Source organism: Bos indicus x Bos taurus, chromosome 14 (genome assembly GCF_003369695.1).
Source record: "Bos indicus x Bos taurus breed Angus x Brahman F1 hybrid chromosome 14, Bos_hybrid_MaternalHap_v2.0, whole genome shotgun sequence".
NCBI classification, from domain to species: Eukaryota; Metazoa; Chordata; class Mammalia; order Artiodactyla; family Bovidae; genus Bos; species Bos indicus x Bos taurus.
The window spans coordinates 53854108-53879825 of NC_040089.1; the positions used below are offsets into that span (position 1 = coordinate 53854108).

Below are 25718 nucleotides of genomic sequence, written 5' to 3' on the forward strand. Positions count from 1 at the left end.
CTCCTATTTCAATTAGAATAGAAGCAAATAATGGTCCTCAAGATCCAGTAATGATATGCCCCTGTACTAGTGAGGGTTCTGTAGGGAAACAGAACCAATTAAATGTGTGTGAAGATATTTATTATAAGGAATTGTTTAAATTGTCTCATAAAATTATGGAAGCTGAGAAGTCCCGTCATCTGGTGTCTGCTGGAGACCTAGGAGATGGTGGTGTGATTCAGTAGGAGTCTAAAGGTCTGAGAAGCATGAGATCTGATGGAATACATTCCAGTTCAGGTCCTAAGCCCTGGGAACCAAGACACCAAGAGCAGAAGAACAATGGCCCATCTCAGCAAAAGGTAGAGGAAGGAATTGTTCCTTCCTCTACCTTTTTGTTACATTCAAATCCTTAAAGGATTCAGTGATACCCAAACAATTGAAAGTGAAAAGTGAAAGTGAAGTTGCTCAGTCATGTCCAACTCTTCATGACCCCATGGACTACAGCCCACTAGGCTCCTCCGCCTGTGGGATTTTCCAGGCAAGAGTACTGGAGTGGGTTGCCATTGCCTTCTCCAACCCAAACAATTGGGGAGGGCAAATCACTTTAGTGAGACTACCAACTCAAGAGCTAACTCCTCTTCAGAAAGTGGAGTCTTAACTGCTGGATCACCAGAGAAGTCTCAAGGGTCATTTTTTTAAATTAATTTATTTATTTTAATTGGAGGCTAATTACTTTATAGTACTGTGGTGGTTTTTGCCATACATTGACATGAATTAGCCACAGGTGTACATGTGTCCCCCCGTCCTGAACCTACCTCCCACCTCCTTCCCCATTCCATCCCTCTGGGTTGTCCCATACACCATTTTGCTCAATGTTTTAGCTGCTCTGGACTTTTAAATTTCTAAAGATACAAACAACACAATAAAACTAAGGATTTTGCTGTATTCTTTGCCTACAATATTATTTTCCTACATATCAACTAAGATTATAACTTCACCTCTTTTAAATCATTGTTCATGTGTCACCTTCTTAGTGAGGCATATTTAATATTCAATCTTAGCAAGTCTCCAACATTTCAATTATTTTCTGTGGCTCTCATTATCATACTAAATTATTATAAATACAATTTATTTTGTAGATGTATTTACTATTTCATGTCTGTCCCTTTCAGTAGGGTTAAGTATCATAAAGAGAGGAATTTTGTTTGATGTTTTACTCATTGAGGAATCCCAAGCACAGAGAAACAGGCTTCCCAGTTGACACTGGTAAAGAATCCACCTGCAGGAAGTGCAAGAGATGTGAGTTTGGTCCCTGAGTTGGGAAGATCCCCTGGAGTAGGGAATGGCAACTGGCTCCAGTATTCTTGCCTGGAAAATTCCCCGGACAGAGGAGCCTGGCAAGCTACAGTCCATGGGGTTGAAAAGAATCAGACACAACTGAGCATGGCACAAGCACAGAGAAGAGCCTCTGGTGTAGAGTAGCCATTCATAAATTTTCACTGAATGAATGATAAATGTATGTATGAATGATGTCTTTTAGAAGGAAATGTGCTTTTCCAGTTCATTTAGTGATTTACAAATGGTCTGTCAAATTACCCTTCACCTAAAAATCAGAAAAGAAATATGGAGGTAGTTTCTGCAGTAGGTCTCTGGAATAGTGGAGTGAATTTTTCTTTCATGAATTAAGTTTTCTCTGAAGAAACATGATTGGAAATAAAAAAAAAATACAGGGCATATATTTAGTTTAATAAACAAAGCCTTAGCAGGGTTTAGAGGAGAATGAATGATCATAAGTTCTAAGTTAGTGCTGCCACTGCTGCTGCTGCTAAGTCGCTTCAGTCGTGTCCGACTCTGTGTGACCCCACAGATGGCAGCCCACCAGGCTCCACTGTCCCTGGGATTCTCCAGGCAAGAACGCTGGAGTGGGTTGGTATTTCCTTTTCCAATGCATGAAAGTGAAAAGTGAAAGTGAACTCGCTCAGTAAGCGTCTGACTCTTCGTGACCCCTTAGACTGCAGCCTTCCAGGCTCCTCCGTCCATGGGATTTTCCAGGAAAGAGTACTGGAGTGGGTTGCCGTTGCCTTCTCCCTAAGTAGTGCAGTGCATGGTTTGACTAAAACCCAGGACCCCAGAGAAGAGTGTATGTGTGTGTGTGCTAAGTCATTTCAGTCATTTTTGACTCTGTGTGACCTCATGGACTGTAGCCCACAAGGCTCCTCTGTCCATGACATTCTCCAGGCAAGAACACTGGAGTGAGTTGCCTTGCCTTCCTCTAGGAGATCTTCTCAACCCATGAATTGAACCCATGTCTCTTACGTATCCTACATTGGTAGACAGGATCCTTACACTAGTGCTACCTGGGAAGCCCCAGAGAAGGGCATAAAACTATAGTAAAAACTAAAGAAACAAAAATAAGCAATCTTTAAACCATTAATTCAACTTAATTTTTTTCCACTTCATGAAAGATACCTTGCTAAATATGGTAGTCATTTTGAGGATAATTATTCAAGAATATTAATTTCTTGTAAATGAATAATATTTATGCAGAGGTAGACTTGTGAAACTATAAACCTTATTTTATTGAGATAAGCAATTACATTAATGGGACTATTTCCGTACTTCCTTTTCTTTCCTATTCAACTATGATACTATTACTACTTCTCTCAGCACCATTAGTACCCTCTGAAAGTGATACTGTTGTAATGGGCTCTCTAGGGGAACTAGGGATTCCTTCAGCTGCTGTTTCTACAATTTTAGTCACTTCCTTACTATATTTCTTGAGTCAAAAGTAGTTGGAATCTCTTGGAAATTTGATATCTTTACATTTGTAGGGGGAAAAAAAAAACCCAGCGATTTCTCAGAGTGTTATTCTCCTCAAACTGTAGTATCATTTGATTTGACCATGGGGCAAGTTTCAACCTGGACAAGCAGAGCATAGAGGGTTAAGACTTCCCCTAAATAGTACTGAGGATTGATGAAAAGTAGAGACAGAAAAGGGGACCTAAATGGAAGCAAAGCTTTCACACTTTACTCAAAATGTTTTTATCAGTAGACTGCTAATAAATATATCTATTACAATATCCAGAGCAACCAATAAGCAAAATATGCAAAGATATGTTCAAAAACACAAGAACTGTTGGTAACTTGGGAAGACAAAAGGAACAAAAGAAAAACAAGCAGAGGAAACCAGGAGAAGACAAATAAAATGATAGGTTTAAGAGCTGATATTATCAACAATTGCCTTAAATAGAATGGAGGAAAAAAATATGACCAAACTGTAAGCCATGTACACGTGACTCACTTCAAATTTAATAACAAAGGTAGATCAAAGCAAAATGGTGGGAAAAGATATACCATACAAATATTAAGGAAACACATGCAGAGAAGTAGACCTCAGAACAAATAAAATTGCTAGAGACAAAAAGGGTCGATATACACTAGTACAATGATCAACTCACCGAAAAGCCATAAAGGTTTTAACTGCGTATTCACCAAACGTGAGACCCTAAATACATTAAGCAAAACCTAATTAAATAGAAGGATAAATCAATATCTTATGATTATACAGTGGAAGTGAGAAATAGATTTAAGGGACTAGATCTGATAGACAGAGTACCTGATGAATTATGGACCTAGGTTTGTGACATTGTACAGGAGACAGGGAGCAAGACCATCCCCAAGAAAAAGAAATGCAAAAAAGCAAAATGGCTGTCTGAGGAGGCCTTACAAATAGCTGTGAAAAAAAGAGAAGTAAAAAGGAAAGGAGAAAAGGAAAGATATAAACATCTGAATGCAGAGTTCCAAAGAATAGCGAGGAGAGATAAGAAAGCCTTCCTCAGTGATCAGTGCAAAGAAATAGAGGAAAATAGTAGAATGGGAAAAACTAGAGATCTCTTCAAGAAAATTAGAGATGCCAAGGGAACATTTCATGCAAAGATGGGCTCAACAAAGGAAAGAAATTGTATGGACCTAACAGAAGCAGAAGATATTAAGAAGAGGTGGCAAGAATACACAGAACTGTACAAAAAAGATTTTTATGACCCAGATAATCACGATGGTGTGATCACTGACCTAGAGCCAGACATCCTGGAATGTGAAGTCAAGTGGGCCTTAGGAAGCATCACTACAAGCAAAGCTAGAGGAGGTGATGCAATTCCAGTTGAGCTATTTCAAATCCTAAAAGATGATGCTGTGAAAGTGTTGCACTCAATATGCCAGCAAATTTGGAAAACTCAGCAGTGGCCATGGGACTGGAAAAGGCCAGTTTTCATTCCAGTTCCAAAGAAAAGCAATGCCAAAGAATGCTCAAACTACTGCACAATTGCACTCATCTCACATCCTAGTAAAGTAATGCTCAAAATTCTCCAAGCCAGGCTTCAGCAATATGTGAACTGTGAACTTCCAGATGTTCAAGCTGGTTTTAGAAAATGCAGAGGAACCAGAGATCAAATTACCAACATCTGCTGGATCATCCAAAAAGCAAGAGAGTTCCCTAAAAACATCTGCTTCTGCTTTATTGACTATGCCAAAGCGTTTAACTGTGGGGATCACAATAAACTGTGGAAAATTCTTCAAGTGATGGGAATACCAGACCACCTGATCTGCCTCTTGAGAAACCTGTATGCATGTCAGGAAGCAACAGTTAGAACTGGACATGGAACAACAGACTGGTTCCAAATAGGAAAAGGAGTCCATCAAGACTGTATATTGTCACCCTGCTTATTTAACTTCTATGCAGAGTACATCATGACAAACACTGGACTGGAAGAAACACAAGCTGGAATCAAGATTGCTGGGAGAAATATCAATCACCTCAGATATGCAGATGACACCACTGTTATGGCAGAAAGCGAAGAGGAACTAAAGGGCCTCTTGATGAAAGTGAAAGAGGTGAGTGAAAAAGTTGACTTAAAGCTCAATACTCAGAAAACAAAGATAATGGCATCTGGTCCCATGACTTCATGGCAAATAGATGGGGAAAGAAGTGGAAACATTGTCAGACTTTATTTTTCTGGGCTCCAAAATCACTGCAGATGGTGACTGCAGGCTATGATTTTTCCAGTAGTCATGTATGAATGTGACAGTTGGACACTAAAGAAAGTTGAGTGCTGAAGAAATGATGCTTTTGAACTGTGGTGTTGGAGAAGACTCTTAAGAGTCCCTTGGACTGCAAGGAGATCCAGTCAGTCCATCCTAAAGGAGATCAGTCCTGGGTGTTCATTGGATGGACTGATGTTGAAGCTGAAACTCCAGTACTTTGGCCACCTGATGTGAAGAGCTGACTCAATTTGAAAAGACCATGATGCTGGGAAAGATAGAGGGCAGGAGGAGAAGGGGACGACAGAGGACCAGATGGTTGCATGGCATCACCGACTCAGTGGACATGAGTTTGGGTAAACTCTGGGTGTTGTAGATGGACAGGGAGGCCTGGCATGCTGTAGTCCATGGGACCACAAATAATCGGACACAACTGAGTGACTGAACTGAACTGACCGATAAATATACAAACATACAACTGTAATTGGAGAATTTGACATGTATATTTCTTATTTCTTTTTCAAGCTCTATTAAAGTTTATTAAGATTCTCATATTGGCATAACTTTAGTTAGCAACAACCCTGATCACAGTCACACCAATTGCTATGTATAGCTTAAATGTGAATGGATTACTTCTCTTAAACAAGATTAATTGGGGAACAATTTGTGAATGAATATTATGTCCAAGAATGTGCATAATAAATATTTAGTATAATCACCTACATTCCTGATTCATTGGTTTTGATAATGAAATAATTGAAAATCACTAGTAGATTGTGGGTAGAGAAGGAAATGGCAACCCACTCCAGTGTTCTTGCCTGGAGAATCCCAGGGATGGTGGAGCCTGGTGGGCTGCCATCTATGGGGTCACACAGAGTCGGACACGACTGAATCGACTTAGCATGCATGCATGCATGCATTGGAGAAGGAAATGGCAACCCACTCCAGTATTCTTGCCTGGAGAATCCCAGGGACAGAGGAGCCTGTTGGGCTGCCGTCTATGGGGTCACACAGAGTCGGACACGACTGATGTGACTTAGCAGCAGCAGTAGACTGTGGTGAACTTAATAAAACATAAAACTTGATTTGATAATGATAAATTGTATGTGGTTGAGCAAAACAAGCCCAGCAGTATAATAAAAAAGCAACTACTTTTTTTTTTTAAGAATGGATAGGAAACATGCATTTTTAATAAGAACATTTAAATTATACCCTTTGTAATAAAAATAATTATCCTCCAACAATTGAAATTTAAAATATAAAATTAAACAAAAGATCAAAACTATATTTAGTCAAAATACTCCAAGTGAGACAGATTTAAAGATTTTAAGCTAAAAATAACTGTGAAAGAAAGGTTGAAATATGCTAAATTATTCAGCAAATAATTTTATGTTAAAGACTTTTCAAAGAGAAGACTAAAGAACATACCTCACCTGTAGGCATAAAAGTGTTAATTCAAATTATATGTTCCTCTTGAAGTTTTTGGTTTTACTGATATATAATTCATATATCATGTAATTTACCCATTTAAGTGTACACTCAATGTTTTTAAAAATATATTCAGAAAGGGCACCTATTGCCACATTCTAATTATAAAACACTTTCATCACCTCAAAAATAAACCCCATACTTATCAGCAGTCATTCTTTGTTACCTCAACCCTTCTCCCTGCTACCCAAAATACACAGTTTTGTTGACTATTAATGTCTGTATATAGATTTCTCTATTCTGGACTTTTTATATAAATTGAATCATGCAATGTGTGGTCTTTCATGACTGACTGCTTTCATTCAACATCATGTTTTCAAAGTTCATGTTGTACCATGTATTGGTATTCTATTGTTTCTATTTGTCAAATGGTACCCCATTTTTGAGTATATAATATTTTGTTTATTCATTTATCACATATGAATATTTAATTGGTTCGAATTTTTCCTATTATGAATAACTTTCCTGTGAGCATTTGTGTAAAAGCTTTGTGTGGACAGATTTCTTTTGAGTATTAACTTGGGAATAGACTATGCTTAATGTTTTGATGAATCACCAATTTTCTAAAACTATTGCGCCATTTTACAGTCACATCTATAATGTGCGTGTATTCCAATTTGTCTAGATTCTCTCCAATACTTTTGTCTCCAATACTTGCAGACAACCTGGTGGATGTAATGGCCTTTTATTATGGTCTTGATTTGCATTTTCCTAGTGCCTATGTGCATGTTGCTGAAATGTGCTTCTTCTAATTATAATATCAATATTTTAAAAGAAGAAAACATTTTAGAATACTTATATAAACATTAAATAGTGACTCTGATGACAAGAAAAAAGGTAAATGTTTAATAAAAAATTCAGGTTTGGGGAAATCCAATTACACATTCCACCAAAGATGCCATTGCCTTTTCTTTTCTTGGACAGTTAAGATGTGTCAGGGGAAGACCATATTAATATGTTTTTATACTATCAGTGGAAAATTCCCCATTATTTTACCCCAAAAAAATATCTGAGAAGAAAAATATTCTGAAATAATCATGCAATATGTTGACTATTTTATTTTAATTTTGTTATGTGAACAATTTGTTGATACAGTAACACTTTTTCACTTCAAATTTATGGAGGAATTGGGTTAGCTGAATCCTAAATAAGGATAAGCTTACTCAACAAATATTATAAAGAGAAGGCTATCTCTTTTTATCTACCAGCGATACATTTTTTAGATTTTCTTAAGTTCCTGATCCAATTCTTCAAGTTGTAGGGCTATTATCAAGAGCCCTAGTACCTCTGAAGCGACTTAGCAGCAGCAGCAGCAGCAGCAGCAGTACCTCTGTATAGCAGTTTAGGTGCTTTAAGAAGCAGATGCTGTGATGGAATAGCAAATATAAGAGATTTGTTAGGGGAAATGCCTGTTTACATTTAAGGCAGCAGGAATCAGCGAGGAAAACTTCCAGATCATAATAAAATTTGATACTTTTAAAGGGAAAGGGGTGAGGAAGAAGGACTGGGTAGAAAGTGAAAGTCACTCAGTTGTGTCTGATTCTTTGCAACTCCATCGACTATACAGTCCATGGAATTCTCCAGGCCAGAATACTGGAGTGGGTAGACTTTCCCTTCTCCAGGGGATCTTCCCAACCCAGGGATTGAACCCAGGTCTCCTGCATTGCGGGTGGATTCTTTACCAGCTGAGCCACAAGGGAAGCCCGAATTGAGTAGAAAAAGGCTTAAACTGCAGTGTGACACTGAAAGAATATTAACAAGACCCCTAATGAGTTCGAAAACAAACTAACAATTAGAGAAGTTCCATGATGTGTATGAATTAACCAGTTCTTGTACTTTCATTCAGTTATTGACTGGGAGCATCCTGGAAATAGTGGCAAGAGGATTAATGACAGATTTCATGGTGCAGCAGCAGGACGCTGCTAGCAGTTTACTACATTACTTACAGTAGTTTCCCTCTTAAATGGAGATATGGGTGGCATACATCCACGGTTTCCATAGCTCATCCTTTACATAGTATAAATTCACTTCTCTGTCTATATTTTTGAAACAGTTCTTTCATTGTTTTTATGCAAAGCTTAGAAGAAGGAATTTAGTTAGATAGACTATAGGCCCCACCACTGCAGTTGAGCTCAGGGCTACAACTGGTACTCACCTTCTTTTCTTCCATTCATAAATTCTAAATTTTCCTCACTCTTACTTTTATTTCCATGATTTTGTTAATCTGGCACTATGAGCTAAATGCTTGTTTCTGTAGGGTCTGTACCCTGGTGGTGAAAATCTTCTCATGGACAACAGGACTGCTGCACACGATCATTGACATTCATAATTTGGCAAGGTAACAGCAAGTGTTAGCCAAGAAGGATCTCACCAATACTCATCTCTGCTCCCATTGTGTTTAAAAGAAAAAAAATGTATCACTGTCTCCTGTTAATCTGCATAGAATATCCCTGCCAGAATAATTGTTTTGCTATCCCTTATTAGGCTCTGGAAACCAGGCATTCAGAATGTTCAGGTAGAAGTTGTAGTAGGCAGTTGATTAAAACTTTACTTTATCTCTTGGGCTTCCCTGGTGGCTCAGATGGTAAAGAATCTGCCTGCAAAGTGGGAGACCTGGGTTCAATCCCTGGGTTGGGTCGGGAAGATCCCCTGGAGAAGGGAATGGCAACCCATTCCAGTATTCTTGTCTGGAGAATTCTATGGACAGAGGAGCCTGGCAGGCTGCAGTACAAGGGTTGCAAATAGTTGGACATGACTGAGTGACTTTCACTTTATCTCTTGGCAAACAATGACCCCTCATCCTTTTGGACCATATCCTCTAACTTCATAGGGCTAGTGTTGAAAGTTTAGGGCTTCCCCAGTGGCTCAGCAGTAAAGAATCTGCCTGCAATGCAGGAGATGCAGGAGACATGGGTTTGATCCCTGGGTTGGAAAGATTTCCTAGAGTAAGTGACAACCCACTCTAGTATTCTTAACTAGAGAATCCCATGGACAGAGGAGCCTGGTGGGCTACAGTCCATAAGGTCACGAAGGGTCAGACACGACTGAAGTGACTGAGTACACATACTGGTTGAAAGCTTGGAAGCACAGATTTCCCCAGTAGATCACTGGAACTAATGATAATTGGGGACTCTCTTGCTTTCATACTTGGACCACATATTTTACCTCCTTTGATCTTCAGTGAAGAAGTGAAGTCACTCAGTCATGTCCTACTCTTTGCGACCCCATGGACTGTAGCCTACCATGCTCCTCCGTCCATGGGATTTTCCAGGCAAGAGTAGTGGAGTGGGTTGCCATTTCCTTTTCCAGAGTATCTTCCCAACCCAGGGATGGAACATGGGTCTCCTGCATTGTAGGCAGATGCTTTACCATCTAAGCCACCAGGGAAGTTTTTGATTTTCAGTAGTCATGTCTACTAAGTCGCTTCAGTCGTGTCGGACTCTGTGTGACCCCATAGACGGCAGCCCACGAGGCTCCCCTGTCCCTGGGATTCTCCAGGCAAGAACACTGGAGTGGGTTGCCATTTCCTTCTCCAATGCATGAAAATGAAAAGTGAAAGTGAAGTTGCTGAGTCTTCTCCAACTCTTAGCAACCCCATGGACTGTGGTGTCTGACTTGATGTCATGTTAAAGTACCCTACCTTCAATTTATGACACCCAGTTAATCCTCTGTGAGCCTTCTAGAAGTCATAATATATCACCAAGACTTGTAATTTCTATGGTAATGTTTCTGAATACAGCCTTCTGCCCAGTACTCACTTGCACAACTGAGTTAAACTAATCAAAGCTGTACCCTACTTGGCCCATTGGTGAACTGAAGGATCTTTGGAGATAAACTACATGCTCAGAGCATGTGAATGCAGTACAGCCACAAGAGGAATCTGAGTTTTAGCAAAGTAAGGAAGAAAGATATGGAAATGGAAAATGCTATTGAAAATTGCTACATTGATTTTCCAGGCAAGAGTACTGGAGTGGGGTGCCATTGCCTTCTCCCGTGTAACGTAAGAGAATAACAATAAATAAGACCTGCATCAGTGAAATTCTTATCTACTTTAACTTCTAAATGGCTATCATCATGTCTCCTTTAGAGTAGAATAAAATCCTCCCAACTCAAATATTTGCCTTTTGTCTTACCTTGTTCATTTCCAAAGTCAGAAGTTTATATAGCAAATGTGATTATTTAACTCTACTGTTAAAACCATTCATTGCCTTTCTACTGCCTCCAGTCCGCCTGTCAGCTATATTTGCTATGGCAGGCATTCATCATGTGAGCTGTTAACTCTGCAGGTTTTCAAAATCTCTGTGGGTTCAAGACCCTGCCTGATCTTGCATTTGTTTACTTCTCGCTTCAGTAGCATATATACTAAAACTGGAACAATACAGAGAAGATTAGCATGGCCCCTGTGCAAGGATGACATGCAAATTCATGAAGTGTTCCATATTTGGGGGCTTCCCTGGTGGCTCAGAAGGTAAAGCATCTGCCTGCTATGTGGGAGACCCAGGTTCTATCCCGGGGTCAGGAAGATCCCCTGGAGAAGGAAGTGGCAACCCACTCCAGTACCCTTGCCTGGAAAATCCCCATGGATGGAGGAGCCGGGTAAACTGCAGTGCATAAAATTGCAAAGAGTCACACACGACCGAACAACTTCATTGCTTCTCCATTCTCTTTTGGGGCTTTCCTCATTGCTCAGTTGGTAAAGAATCCTCCTGCAATGCAGGAGACCCCAGTTCATCCCTGGGTTGGGAAGATCCACTAGAGAAGAGATAGGCTACCCACTCCAGTATTCTTGGGCTTCCCTTATGGCTCAGCTGGTAAAGAATCTTCCTGCAATGTGGAAAACCTGGGTTCAGTCCCTGGGTTGGGAAAATCCCCTGGAGAAGGAAACAGCTAGGCCTGGAGAATTCCATGGACTGTAAAGTCCATGGGGTTGCAAAGAGTTGGACACGGCTGGGCTACTTTCACTTTCTTTCCAATTTCAAACTATTTCTTCCAGTCATTCTGAACTAACTTCAGGACTTCAGTTCACAATTCTGTACCTAGAAATTTCATGGAGATTAGAGTCAGAAGGACTGATTCTACTTTTTCTACCCCCAAAGCCTTTGACTGTGTGGATCACAATAAACTGTGGAAGATTCTGAAAGAGATGGGAATACCAGACCACCTGACCTGCCTCTTGAGAAACCTGTATGCAGGTCAGGAAGCAACAGTTAGAACTGGACATGGAACAACAGACTGGTTCCAAATAGGAGAAGGAGTACATCAAGGCTGTATATTGTCACTCTGCTTATTTAACTTATATGCAGAGTATCTCATGAGAAACGCTGGGCTGGAAGAAGCACAAGCTGGAATCAAGATTGCTGGGAGAAATATCAATCACCTCAGATATGCAGATGACACCACCCTTATGGCAGAAAGTGAAGAGGAACTAAAGAGCCTCTTGATGAAAGTGAAAGAAGAGAGTGAAAAAGTTGGCCTAAAGCTCAACATTCAGAAAACTAAGTTCATGGAATCTGGTCCCATCACTTCATGGCAAATAGATGGGGAAACAGTGGAAACAGTGTCAGCCTTTATTTTGGGGGGCTCCAAAATCACTGCAGATGGTGATTGCAGCCATGAAATTAAAAGACGCTTACTCCTTGGAAGGAAAGTTATGACCAACCTAGATAGCATATTCAAAAGCAGAGACATTACTTTGCCAACAAAGGTCCGTCTAGTCAAGGCTATGGTTTAGTCAAGGCTATGGTTTTTCCTGTGGTCATGTATGGATGTGAGAGTTGGACTATGAAGAAAGCTAAGCACCAAAGAATTGATGCTTTTGAACTGTGGTGTTGGAGAAGACTCTTGAGAGTCTCTTGGACTGCAAAGAGATCCAGCAGTCCATTCTAAAGGAGACCAGTCCTGGGTGTTTATTGGAAGGAATGATGCTAAAGCTGAAACCCCAGTACTTTGGTCACCTCATGTGAAGAGTTGGCTCATTGGAAAAGACTCTGATGCTGGGAGGGATTGAGGGCAGGAGGAGAAGGGGATGACAGAGGATGAGATGGCTGGATGGCATCACCGACTCAATGGACGTGAGTCTGAGTGAACTCCGGGAGTTGGTGATGGACAGGGAGGTCTGGCGTGCTTCGATTCATGGGGTTGCAAAGAGTCAGGCACAACTGAGCGACTGATTTGACTGACTAAAAGAGCAAGTACTTTTTCTGGAACTTTGTTTTCCTTATCTCAGTAACACAAATTTTTTACTGGCTTGTAAGCAATTCTCTGTTTGTCTACAAATATGAGCTTTTTTTTTTTTTGTAAGTAACATAAAATGTGCTCAAGCAGAGGAACTGCAATTTAAATAATAATATTTTAAAGGGGATTTTGAATATTTTGTTACATTGTGGGCATTAGTAAATCTTTCATTCTTACATATATTTATATAATTTGTTTCAAAATTCTTTTGAGGCAGTCTGGGAAATTGTGGGACTCTATAAAGATGATCAAGCATTTTATTATTTTTAAATATACTGCAGAAATAAGTGAAGCAGCAATGAATAAGTGCAAAATGTAGATTACTGTGAAAGCATGAATTTCTGAATCATTTCCTGCTGTGATAAAAGAATAGTTATGGAAGTGACTGATCTTATTTATGATCATTTATTTAAAATATAAGTGTGAAGACCTGTGAAATTAGAACCACGCTAATATTCCCTCATTATCTATTTCACTAATAGGTGCTCTTAGATTCATATATCCATGACAGTAAATAATGAGGAATTAATCTTTAGTTTGGTTTTTTACTTTGAGAATTTTCTGTTCTGAGGCTGTACTTCTCAAACTAAAGGGAAGAGAATATTTTCAGTAAGTGGAAACTTTCAGAATCTTTTGAATCACACTAACATTAAATAGGTGTCTATTCTAGACTGTATCCACTTTCCAGGCAATATAGATAGGAAAAGCACCCTTTTATGAAGGTCAGATACACTTGTTAGGAGATATGTACTGTGAGCATATTATTAGTGAATCTCCATGGCGTTAGTTGCCAAAAGAAAATGGACGTATTATCCCTCTGAAATTCTGACTAGTTCTAAATACCTTATCATTAGAGACATAAAAACATTGGTAATATTACTCTAAATACATAAATTCTTAATAAAACTAAAATTAGAGAAAATAAAGTAAGCATCTTATTATCAGACATTACTGTGGTCCTTTACACGGTGGGAAAACAAAACTGAATTCCAAATAATTCAGAAAGTCTAGAAGGAGTATAAAATTTATGAAATTTATATCAGTAATATGCATTAGCTTAATTCATCTTTTCTTATCATTACAGTTTGATGATCAGTTTCTAAGTGTAAAATGTCAAAAAAAAAGAGGTGACTGGTAATTTGATTAAATTTTGAAACATCACCTCTCTTAAATTATGGTTGATAGTATTGCACCCAGTATGCCATTGTTGCATTGTCAATTTTAAATGGATATAGGATTTATAAATCTATAATAAAATGTACTAAAGGATTTTTTTTTAAAGATGCCTGTATCAAACTGCATTTGAATGCCTTCTGAATTCTTTGGTCATAACAGTAAATTGATGGCATTACTATCACTTCTTGGCAACAAATCATGAAAGAAAGGCTGAGATACAGGGGAGAAGCTTTATCCACACACACAACTTCAATAATACAAGGGGAGTATACCCAATTACCAGTAAGCAAATTGGTTTTCGAAGACATGTTCTATATTTCACAAGCTTTCTCCATTGTGAAAATTTCAGCCAAAGATATTAAATATAGATGTGCACACATAGAACAATTCTCTAATCAATACCACAGGACTTGGAGACAAATGAGAAACAATCTGCTTCATGAAAGCAGGAACTAAGTTCCTGTTTATTGTAAGTTTGCTTATGCTTTTGATTTACCATTATGCACTTTTTCCTGCAGATTTCTGAGACCTCCAGAACTCAGTGAGCAATCACGTTTAAAGTTTAAAGTAAATTACCATTGAATTACATAAATGTGAAGAATACCATGTGTGCATGTGTGTGTAAGTAGCTACACAGAATTCAGATTAGAGAGAATGTAAACGGTTCAAAACAATAGGACTAAAAAGTAAGACTTTGTAAAGATAAATTAAAAGGAGGGGAGTTGTCTATGTGTCCAGCTCTCATTTTAGTTCTAGTATGGGCTTCCCTGGTAGCTCAGCTATAAAGAATCCGTCAGCAATGCAGGAGACCTGGGCCCAGTCCCTGGATTGCACAGATACCCTGGACGAGGGCATGGTAATCCACTTTAGTATTCTTGCTTCAAGAATTCCATGGACAGAGGAGCCTGGTTGGCTGCACTCCATGGGGTCACAAGGGTTGGGAACAATTGAGCGACTAAGAACAGCATAGCACATGCATATTTATAGAGATAAAGATGTTTTACTTTTTAACAGCATGTATTTTCAACCTTCTGTTCCTTATAAAAGCAATTTTTGAAACACATACACTAAAAAAAATGTACCATTGGTAACATTTTCTAAAGAAATTCTCAAGATTAGTCTACAGATTTGGTCTTAGAATTCCTTGTCTTTGTGATACAAACATTCTAATTGTAAAATCAATTTTAGTACAATATTACTGCTTTTCTTTAGAGTATATTAAAGGATATGGCTCCATTTTGTTTTTATATTTGCCTAGGAACATCCTTTAAACGTCATTCCTTTTTCTTCCCCATTTGCCCCACATCTGAGAAAAGTAATGTGAAAGACTGGCTGCTGGATTCTTTGCTACAGTGGAAAGTTCAAGCCATATAAGTCCTAATTCCACAGAAACCCTCATCTAGGTTCCATCCTTAAACTTCATAAAAACCTGAAGACAGTCCTTTTTTCCTCCTTTCTCTTCTACAAGCCAGTTTTCAGAGCAGTTTAGGAAGTCTGCACTACTCTCCCCAGAAAGCCTTATCATTTTAATAATAAACCTTTCCCAAACCTCTTGGGATATGCATGTTGGTGGGAGAGGCATTATCAGTGTCAACATTTAAACCAAATTTTGGAATCCATTCTGACTCTGAAGGGTAGATACAGTAGTGAGCATACTATACTCATTAATATACTCTTAAACATAAGAATAATTAAAATTTATGTTGTCATGATTTGATTTAAATATTATCACATTATAATTAAAGTGCTGCAACTATATGAAAGAAAATAAAGTGGAAAAACATACTAATACTATGTATTTATTGTGTATTTAGGGGATTCCATGATAGCTCAGTTGGTAAAGAATCTGCCTGCAATGCAGGAGACCTGGGTTTGAACCCTGGGTTGGGAAGATCCCCTGGAGAAGGTAATGTCTGCCCACTCCAGTATTCTGGCCTGGAGAATTCCATGGACTGTATAGTCCATGGGGTCACAAAGAGTCAAACAAGACTGAGTGACTTTCACTTTCATTGTGCATTTAAACTTAAAACTGTTTCTAAAGAATTTTAATTGCTATAGAGTGATGCACTTCTCTATAATAAAATGTAACCATTAAAACGAGAAAAAAAATACTTTAAATGAGTATTCAATTTTAAATGTTATTTGAATGTTATTCATTTGGAAAAGTGTAAAATAAGCATGTTGAGTAGTCATGTACTGCAAAATAATAAATTTATTTCCATAATATGACATGGCAGAATTTGTAATATGTTAGAGAGAATTACCTGCATCACAGTTCATGAGTCTGGTTTTTAAAATTAACTATTATTAATGTCCTAAAGAAATGACATCAGTAAAATTATAAAAGCTGTAATTGATGATGGGAATGTCAACGTTAATTCCTCTCTGCAGTAATTGTTTTAGTCAGATAATAGTGTTTATTGTAACCTGATTACATTAAGAAATGCTGGCATTTTATATCATTTGTTATTTGAAGTAAAATTGATAAGACCAAAATCAATGAATTTCTAATAGAAATTAAATAAATTGGATTGCCCTAAAGTTACATGTTAATATCTAGTTTTTTTTGACAAATAACTTTTTTTTTTTTTACATTATGCAACATATTATGCTCTCTTGGTGATTTTGGTCTCTTTCATGGCTATAAAAATGTGCTGTTGACACCCAAATTCATGTCTCTGATCATGAAATTTATATTCAACTACCTATTTCAACATTATTTGTGTGTCAGACTTTTTGAACTTGTATATACAAAACTGTACTTGTAAGCAACCTTCTCTTTCTCAGGAATTGTTTTATTAGGTATTTAAGCCAAAATAGTTGGAATTATCTTGTTTAATATTTTCCCTCATAGGTCACATCTAATCTGCTCTCTAATACTTCCAACTTTATTCCCAAAATATATCCAGAATCTGATCATTTTTCAGAACTTAGACTTCTATACAATTATTATGACCAACCTAGATAGCATATTAAAAAGCAGAGATATTCTTTTGCCAACAAAGGTCCGCCTAGTCAAGGCTATGGTTTTTCCAGTGGTCACGTATGGATGTGAGAGTTGGACTGTGCAGAAAGCTGAGCGCCAAAGAATTGATGCTTTTGAACTGTGGTGTTGGAGAAGACTCTTGAGAGTCCCTTGGACTGCAAGGAGATCCAACCAGTCCATTCTAAAGGAGATCAGTCTTGGGTGTTCATTGGAAGGACTGATGCTGAGGCTGAAACTCCAATACTTTGGCCACTTCATGCAAAGAGTTGACTCATTGGAAAAGTCTCTGATGCTTGGAGGGACTGGGGACAGGTGAAGAAGGGGACAACAGAGGATGAGATGGCTGGATGGCATCACCAACTCAATGCACATGATTTTGGGTGAACTCCAGGAATTGGTGATAGACAGGGAGGCCTGGCGTGCTGTGATTCATGGGGTTGCAAAGAGTCAGACATGACTGACTGAACTGAACTGAGGCCAAGCTATCATCTTTGTTTACTTGCATTACTGCAGTAGATTCCAAGTTACTCTACCTTTTAATAATCTTTACTTTTTCAGTCTATACTCAACAAGCAGTAAAAGTGATTGTGATATAACTTCAATCAATCATATCACTCCAGTGTCTCCCCATCGCATAAAAACAAATTCCTAAAATTAACTTTAGGTTCTGTAGGATCTGGCTCTTGTTATTTCCCTAAACGTCTGCTCTTATGTTTACATACTCATCTAAAAAAATGCCAGTTAAATTTCATCTCAGGACCTTTGCACTGGTCGTTTTTTTGACTTTAGATGTTCTTACACTAAATATCTGAAAGCCTCAGTTCCTTACCTCCTCAGTTTTTCACCTCTTTCTAATAATTTTTATGTAAGAATCTATTTTCATATGCTTTCAACTACTAGTTGAAAGTGCACATTTTAACTAGTGCACAATTTAAAAACCTACTTATAGATGGTGGTGGTTTAATATATTTACAACTAATAATGAGCTTCCCTCATATCTCTGGGTGGCCAAATAGACTACATAATCTTTGTGCTGTTATAACTCCCTATGCATTATTTTCCCTTTCCCCATTCATGGTTGGTGCAGGTGCTCAAATCATCAAAGCCTCGAGAGATAAAAAGGCATCTAAATCATCATTTCGAGTAATATTACCACTCATAAGGACAATTAATTTGGAATCTATATGAACAAATAACTTTCATATCATTTGGGCTGCATACTTTATGGTATATTTCTTAAAACAATGTTTTCTTCATTCATACACCATTCTATATAAAATCCAGAGAAGGCAATGGCACCCCACTCCAGTACTCTTGCCTAGAAAATCCCATGGACAGAGGAGTCTGGTAGGCTGCAGTCCATAGGGTCGCTAAGAGTTGGACACAACTGAGCGACTTTCACTTTTCACTTTCATGTATTAGAGAAGGAAATGGCAACCCACTCCAGTGTTTTTGCCTGGAAAATCCCAGGGATGGAGGAGTCTGCTGGTCTCCCATCTATGGGGTGGCACAGAGTTGGACACAACTGAAGCCACTTAGCAGCAGCAGCAGCAGCAGCTATATAAAATCTCTATCTTTGGCAATCCCAAAGCCTTTCTTTCTCTACTTAATTTTTGGCCTTGGCATTTGTCAATTTTAATGTATACAATGTTTTACTTATTTACCTGTGCATTATACCATGGTTTATATAAAAATGCTTCTAATGTGGTCATTTTTAGGATCTACTCCAGCAACCTGCTTTTTTTCCCCAACTCCAAGACTCTCTCTTTTGGGAGTACCAAAAATTTCAAAACCTCTTCCTGTGCAAGCATTGTATATATTTACTGTATTTTCAAGCAATGAAACCCAAATCTGTCTCTATTTCTGATTCACTTGGATGCTCATCTATCCTAAAAACTACTAATGTAGTATCAGACTCTCACTGCCATTTATTTGAATTAAAGATGAATATTATTTACTTTTTTCCTTAAAAGAATGAAATGCCAGGAATGACAAGACATTTCTGTGATCAAACTTTTGTTAATATTATCTAATTTCCATACCCTAGTGATAAAAATGGAAATTCTATATAAATAATATCCATACCCCATCAAGTAGAATGTATATTTTTAAGGATAGAAGATTTTTTCTGTTTTGTTCAGTGCTATATCATAGCACTTAGATTTGTACCCGACAAGTGGTAGGTAATCATTATATATTTATAGATTAAAGAAAGAATAAATATTTTTATGCCTATTTGATGAATGAAACTATCACAGTTTAAAGAGTGCGGTATTTGTAGTTGAATTGATCTCTAAACCTGAAAAATTGCATACTGGGCACTTGGATTATGTAGTCATTGAACCACTCTGTGTGTTAATTTTCTCAACAATAAAGTGGACATGATAATAGTAATAAAGCTAATCTCGGTTTTTAAGAATTCAGTGAAAAAATTCAGGTGGTATTCTATGAACAGAAGCTAGGGTACTTTTAACATATAAGATATTATTAATTTTTAATCTGACATTTTGGGATGTTTTTCCTTTGTATCACATATATAAGTTGATATATCTTAAAATAAAGTTTTAATAATTTTGTTTATGATTGTTTTATAAGCTTATAATTATGGGACTGTCAGATTGGATACCAATATAATCTTTGAAATATGTATTTTTAAAGTTTCTGTTGCATTTATTCTTTGTAATGTTTCCTAGAACCTACATTATGAAAGAACAAACACTGATTCTTTTTTTTTTTTTTCTTAGCTATTTCAAAAGTTCTGGAAAATATTACCGTCTCAACTCTTGGCTTCCTGACAGTAGTCTTTTTTTTTTTTTTTTTTAGCTTTTTTTGTCTGTTATTAATTCTAGGGGGGAGACATGATAGTTTCCATTTTTGATAATTGATCCTGACATAATTCCATGTGAACTAGGTAGAGAAGACAAAAAGTAGAAATATTATACAACCAAAGGATATATGATGAAAGAAGAGTCACTAGAGAAAAGTGAATAGGAAGTATATGTTGTATTTTTTGTGTACTAATTTGAAATCCTCCTAATTTAGACATATCTTAATTTTCAGATTTAAGTGAAAATGAATGCACTAGCAGATTAATCTGGAGATGTAACACCTATTCTTGGAATTCGCTCACTATCTGTTTTCTTAGAATTTTAAATTCTTCCAGAAACATGTATGAAATAAATGAAGTGTTTCAGAGAGAACATTTCTACAAAGTTTCAGGATTTATTTTTTTGTTTTTCAAAATGAAAGAGATTTGTTATCCTAGTGTTATCTTAACCATTTGTAAAGAATTAAAGGCAAACATTTTCCAGTAGTCTAAATTAATAGATTCCAGATATTTATAGATCCCTCCTTGTTTCACAACGGCTAAAGGAAAATTTTGCTTCAGAAAGCACCATACTTACTTTATTTTTAATCTCTGTGATTGTACCTAATTAGTAAACAAAACACACAATAAAAACTCTCAATGTATCAAAATTATCAAAGAGCAGAACTTAGATAAAAAGACAGCATATTAGCAATGCCTTAACATCTACTTCTGCTTTATTGACTATGCCAAAGCCTTTGACTGTGTGGATCACAGTAAACTGTGGAAAATTCTTCAAGAGATGGGTATACCAGACTACCTTACCTGCTTCCTGAGAAATCTGTATGCAAGTTAAGAAGCAATAGTTAGAACTGGACATGGAACAATGGACTGGTTCCAAATTGGGAAAGGAGTACATCAAGCTGTATATTGTCACCATGCTTATTTAATTTATATACAGAGTACATCATGAGAACTACTGGGCTGGATGAAGCACAAACTAGACTCAAGATTGCCAGGAGAAATATCAATAGCCTCAGATATGCAGATGACACCACCCTTGTGGCAGGAAGTGAAGAGGAACTGAAGAGGCTCTTGATGAAAGTGAAAGAGGAGAGTGAAAAAGCTAGCTTAAAACTCAACATTCATAAAATGAAGATCATGGCATCCAGTCCCATCACTTCATAGCAAATAGATGGGGAACCAGTGACAGACTTTATTTTCTTGGGCTTCAAAATCACTGCAGATGGTGACTGCAGCCATGAAATTAAAAGACACTTGCTCCTTGGAAGAAAAGTTATTGACCAACCTAGACAGCATATTAAAAAGAAGAGAAACCACTTTGCTGACAAAGGATGTCTAGTCAAAGCTATGGTTTTTCCAGTAGTCATGTACAGATGTGAGAGCTGGACCATAAAGAAGGCTGAGTGCCAAAGAATTCATGCTTTTGAACTGTGGTATTGGAGAAGACTCTTGAGAGTCCCTTGGACCACAGGTAGATGAAAGCAGTCACTCCTAAAGAAAATCAGTTCTGAATATTCATTGCAAAGATGAATGATGATGAAGCTGAACCTCCAGTACTTTGGCCACCCATTGCAAAGAACTGACTCATTAGAAAAGACCCCGATGCTGGGAAAGATTGAAGGCAGGAGATGGACGACGGGGAACAAGATGGTTGGATGGCATCGCCGACTCAAAGGGCATGAGTTTGAACCAGCTCCGGGAATTTGTGATGGACAGGGAGGCTTGGCATGCTGCAGTCCATGGGGTCGCAAGGAGTGGGACACTACTAAACAATTGAATAGACTGACTATTAACCTTTATACATATGAATTGAAGTGAGAGTTGCTCAGTCGTGTCCAGCTTTTTGTGACCCCATGGACTATAGTCTGAGAGGCTCCTCTGTCTATGGGATCTCCAGGCAAGAATACAGGAGTGGGTTGCCATTTCCTTCTCCATCTGACCCAGGGATAAAACCTAGGTCTCCCGCATTGCAGGATGATTCTTTACCATCTGAGCCCATATAAAAGTAGACCATATAGTAATTTATTTCATGATGTTCTAATGGTTAGAGCAAAACATCTGTCTTTAAATCTCTTGTAACACTACTGATAATATCTTTTTACTTAGGAATTCTATCAGTTTTTAATAATATTCATATGCAATAACATATAAGTGAATGCTTAGTTTCTATCACTGCTCTTTCTTATTAAGAAGAAATTCATTTGTATAATATCTGTATTATTTACTATATAAGATTATTAAAAGTTTCACACAGACTTATGATCTCCAAATAATGTCACAGTCTATAAACTAGTATAACCTGAAGTACATGTTAAGCACTTTTTGCTACTTAATAATTATTTTAATATGTTTAGTTTGTTGCCCTTCCCATTATCTACATGTAACCTTTTCCATATACTTAGAAGGGTGATTCCTCTAAAACCACCTAAAACTTCAGACAGTTGAGATTATAGAGGCGAAAAATCCTCCATGTTCAGATGCTTAATATTTCATGTTTTGTTCCCACTAATCATTAAATCACTCAATATTTATTGTAGTTATATACAGTTGTACCCAGGTGGCGCAGTGGTAAACAACCCACCAGCCAATGCAGGAGAAACGGGTTTGATCCCTGGGTGGGGAAGATTCCCTGGAATAGGAAATGGCAACCCACTCTAGTATTCTTGCCTGAAAAATTCCATGCAGGAATCTGGCAGTCTACTGTCCATGGGGTCGCAGAGTAAGACATGACTGAGCAAATGTACGCACGCACACACACACACACACACACATTCAGATGTGCCACACACTGTTTCATTAGATATGACTATAATAGAGAACATGGCAAATGGAGACTCTGCTCTTGTCTGAATCACATTTTAATGAGAGAAGGAGAAAAATCAATGAAAGATGTAAATGTCACTGGAGCCATAAAGTAAAATTGCCACGGTGCAAAGAAAGCCATAAATTAGGGATTTTGATGAAGAAACCAAAGTGTAAGGCACTTAGAATGTTTCTATATTTATGAGAAAGAGCCAGGCATGAGAAGACCTGAAGGGCACATCTTCCCTGATAACCATAACAACTCTTAATGGGGAAGTGTTTAACAGTTTCTAGAAGTCAGGAACAAAACCACCTGGAGTATAGTGCTCTAGGTAAACAGTGGTAGGCCACGTATCGCATATATAGGGTAGGGATAGATCAGGCTGGTGCACACCTGCTAAATCACTTCAGTTGTGTCCAACTCTTTGTGACCCTGTGGACTGAAGCCCTCCAGGCTTCTCTGCCCATGGGATTCTCTAGGCTGGAGTGGGCTGCCATTTCCTCCTCCAGAGCATCTTCCCCACCCAGGAACTGAACTCAGTATGTGCGCTCAGTCATGTCCAACTCTTTATGACTCCTATGGGCTGCAGCCTGCCAGGCTTCTCTCTCCATGGAATTTTCCATGCAAGAATACTGGAGTGGGTTGCCATTTCCTACTCCAGGGAATCTTCCCGACCCAGGGATCAGACCCATGTCTTTACCACTGAGACACCTCTGAAGTAATAAATGGAGCTAACATTAATTATAAGAAAGGAAAAATGGAGGCATTAATATAAAGGTTGATCATACAAGATATTTATAAAGAAGTGACATTTTAGTGCACACAAAATCAGTTTCACAGTAAAGCTTGGAGAAATTTTTTTCAGGCATTTTTATAAGAAGATATTAAGATATATGAACTATTAATGTTGATTTTGTTAATTTCTTCTAAAGTCATAATGTTCCCAACAACTTTGAGTGTCAGGTACAGTGAGTCATCTAGCTAACTCAAATAAAGGAATAGAGGAACACGTTAGAACATAAAGTAAAATCCCCCAGGATTTCAAATCAGTGTTTATCTTTAGAGGAAGAGAAGCTACACAGTCTTAGTTGCCAAGATCCAGTCTCCTTTCTCAGGGCATGCATGCTTTTTTTCTTTTCGTGTTGTCTCTCATGCTTTTTACAGTCTCTCTCATATCCTCATTTCTTCACTAAATCCTTGTTTTCTTGGAAGATAATTTTGCTTGCTTGTAGCCCAGCATGACCCTTATGTCATTGTTTCGTCACTCAGTTGTGTCCAACTCTTCTGAAACACCATGGACTGTAACCCACCAGGCTCCTCTGTCCATGGAATTCTCCAGGCAAGAATACTGGAGTGGCTTGCCATTTCCTCCTCCAGGGGATCTTCCCCACCCAGAGATCGAACCCACATCTCTATGTCTCCTGCATTGCACTCAGATTCTTAACTACTGAGCTACTGGGGCAGCCCAAACATGACCCTTGGCCCTAAGTAAATACAAACTCACATTCAAGTGGCCACTACTAAGGGGTTATAGCAATGGACAGTTTTCAGAGAGAAAACAATAGGTAATAGATAGCTTGTCATCTGTTGGACTGATTGCTTTACTTAGGTGTGTTTAACCTCGTTAAAAATAAGCAGTGGCCTAAGTAACATGTCTATGTAGAATATAATGCTACACTTTGTTCCTTTCTTCTGGCTGATTATGAGGCCAATTAATTCAGAGTGGTAAATGGCATTTCATTAAGTTCAAAGTAACTTTCAAATATCCATGTTTCCATATCCCTTAAGTTCAGAATGTATTTATTATTATCTTGCTATGTAGCAGCTATCATTATAAGTTTTGGAGGGTCTTCAAGTGAATATACAGAAAGAAAACCAAGTTCCAGTAAGAGAATAAAGAAAATTATTAAAATGTATAGACGAAAGAGCATAAAAGTAAAGAGATTGCTAAGGACATGGATTATACTATTTTAAATTAATTGACTTTATTAAGAAGGTGGAATTTCCTTAAAAGACTTGGAATGGTCATGCTGGATGATAAGGTATTCAGACAAAGAGAAGGGTAAGTAGAAAATCACTGGGGCAGGAATATGCCTGCTCTGTTGGAGAGGCAGAGGACAGGCAGATAGATTGACCATCATGATCAAGAGACAGATTGGAAGATAAGACCAAGGGGTAGAAGACAATTTTTGTATTCAGGTACCAAATAATAATACCATGAAGGTTCCTCCAAAGATCCCTACAAAGCCTTTAAATCTCACTTGTGCCCTTGATCTTATTTCTTCCAAGTCCTCACAATTAGTTTCTCTCAGTGATTCTCACTCACTTTGATGCTGTAGTGTCTTTTTCTATCGTCTGTCTCTGTGTGGGTTTAATGCAGCCGTTGGTGACTTTCCTTGTGGTCCAATGGTTGAGACTCTATGCTTCCACTACAAGGAGAACAAGTTCAGTCCCTGGTCAGGGAACTAGGATTCCACAAACCCCGTAACACAGCCTAATATATACCTTCCTACCTACCTACATACATACAACCTTTAAGAAAATAACTGTAGTCATTGACCAAAACAATGAAACAAATATGCCTTGACCAATTTGCTGCCTTTACTATCAAAATCATTCCACAGCCATTTCAGGGATAAAAATTTAAGAAGGAAAGGCAACCCTAATATTACTAATAATTCTATTTCATGATACCTACAAAGCATGCCATGTATTTTGTGTACTTATTTCATTCTCTCACAAAATTGTGTATGATCAGAAAGTCAAAACCCATAGAGTTTAGAATCAGTCTGTGGTATGTTTTTGACTTGATCAACATTCTGTCAAACTTTCCAGAATCACATTTGGCTTCCAAAGATACATTTCAGACCCTATTTAAAAGCTGGATAACCGGGCTTCTCAGGTGGTGCTAGTGGTAAAGAATCCATCTGCCAGTGCCGGAAGCACAAGAGTCACAAATTTGATCCTTGGATCAAGAAGATCCCCTGGAGTAGGAAATGGCAACCTGCTCCAGTATTCTTGCCTAGAAAATCTCATGGATAGAGGAGCCTGGCAGCCTACAGTCCATAGAGCCACAGAGAGTCAGACATGACTGAGCAACTGAACAAGCAAAAAGGGCTGAACGAGACTCAGAGATCCTGGAGCAAAGGGTAGGCTATGTAATGCAGAAGGAAATGGCAACCCAC

The 25718-nt window shown here is 38.0% G+C and overlaps 1 non-coding gene across 1 annotated transcript; it reads left to right on the top strand.

Annotated features, from left to right (window-relative positions):
* Positions 1 to 10846: 10846 nt before the first annotated feature.
* Positions 10847 to 10949, top strand: LOC113904531. Its single transcript, XR_003514551.1, has one exon. It is a non-coding gene; the product is annotated as a U6 spliceosomal RNA (small nuclear RNA).
* The last annotated feature ends 14769 nt before the right edge of the window (positions 10950 to 25718 follow it).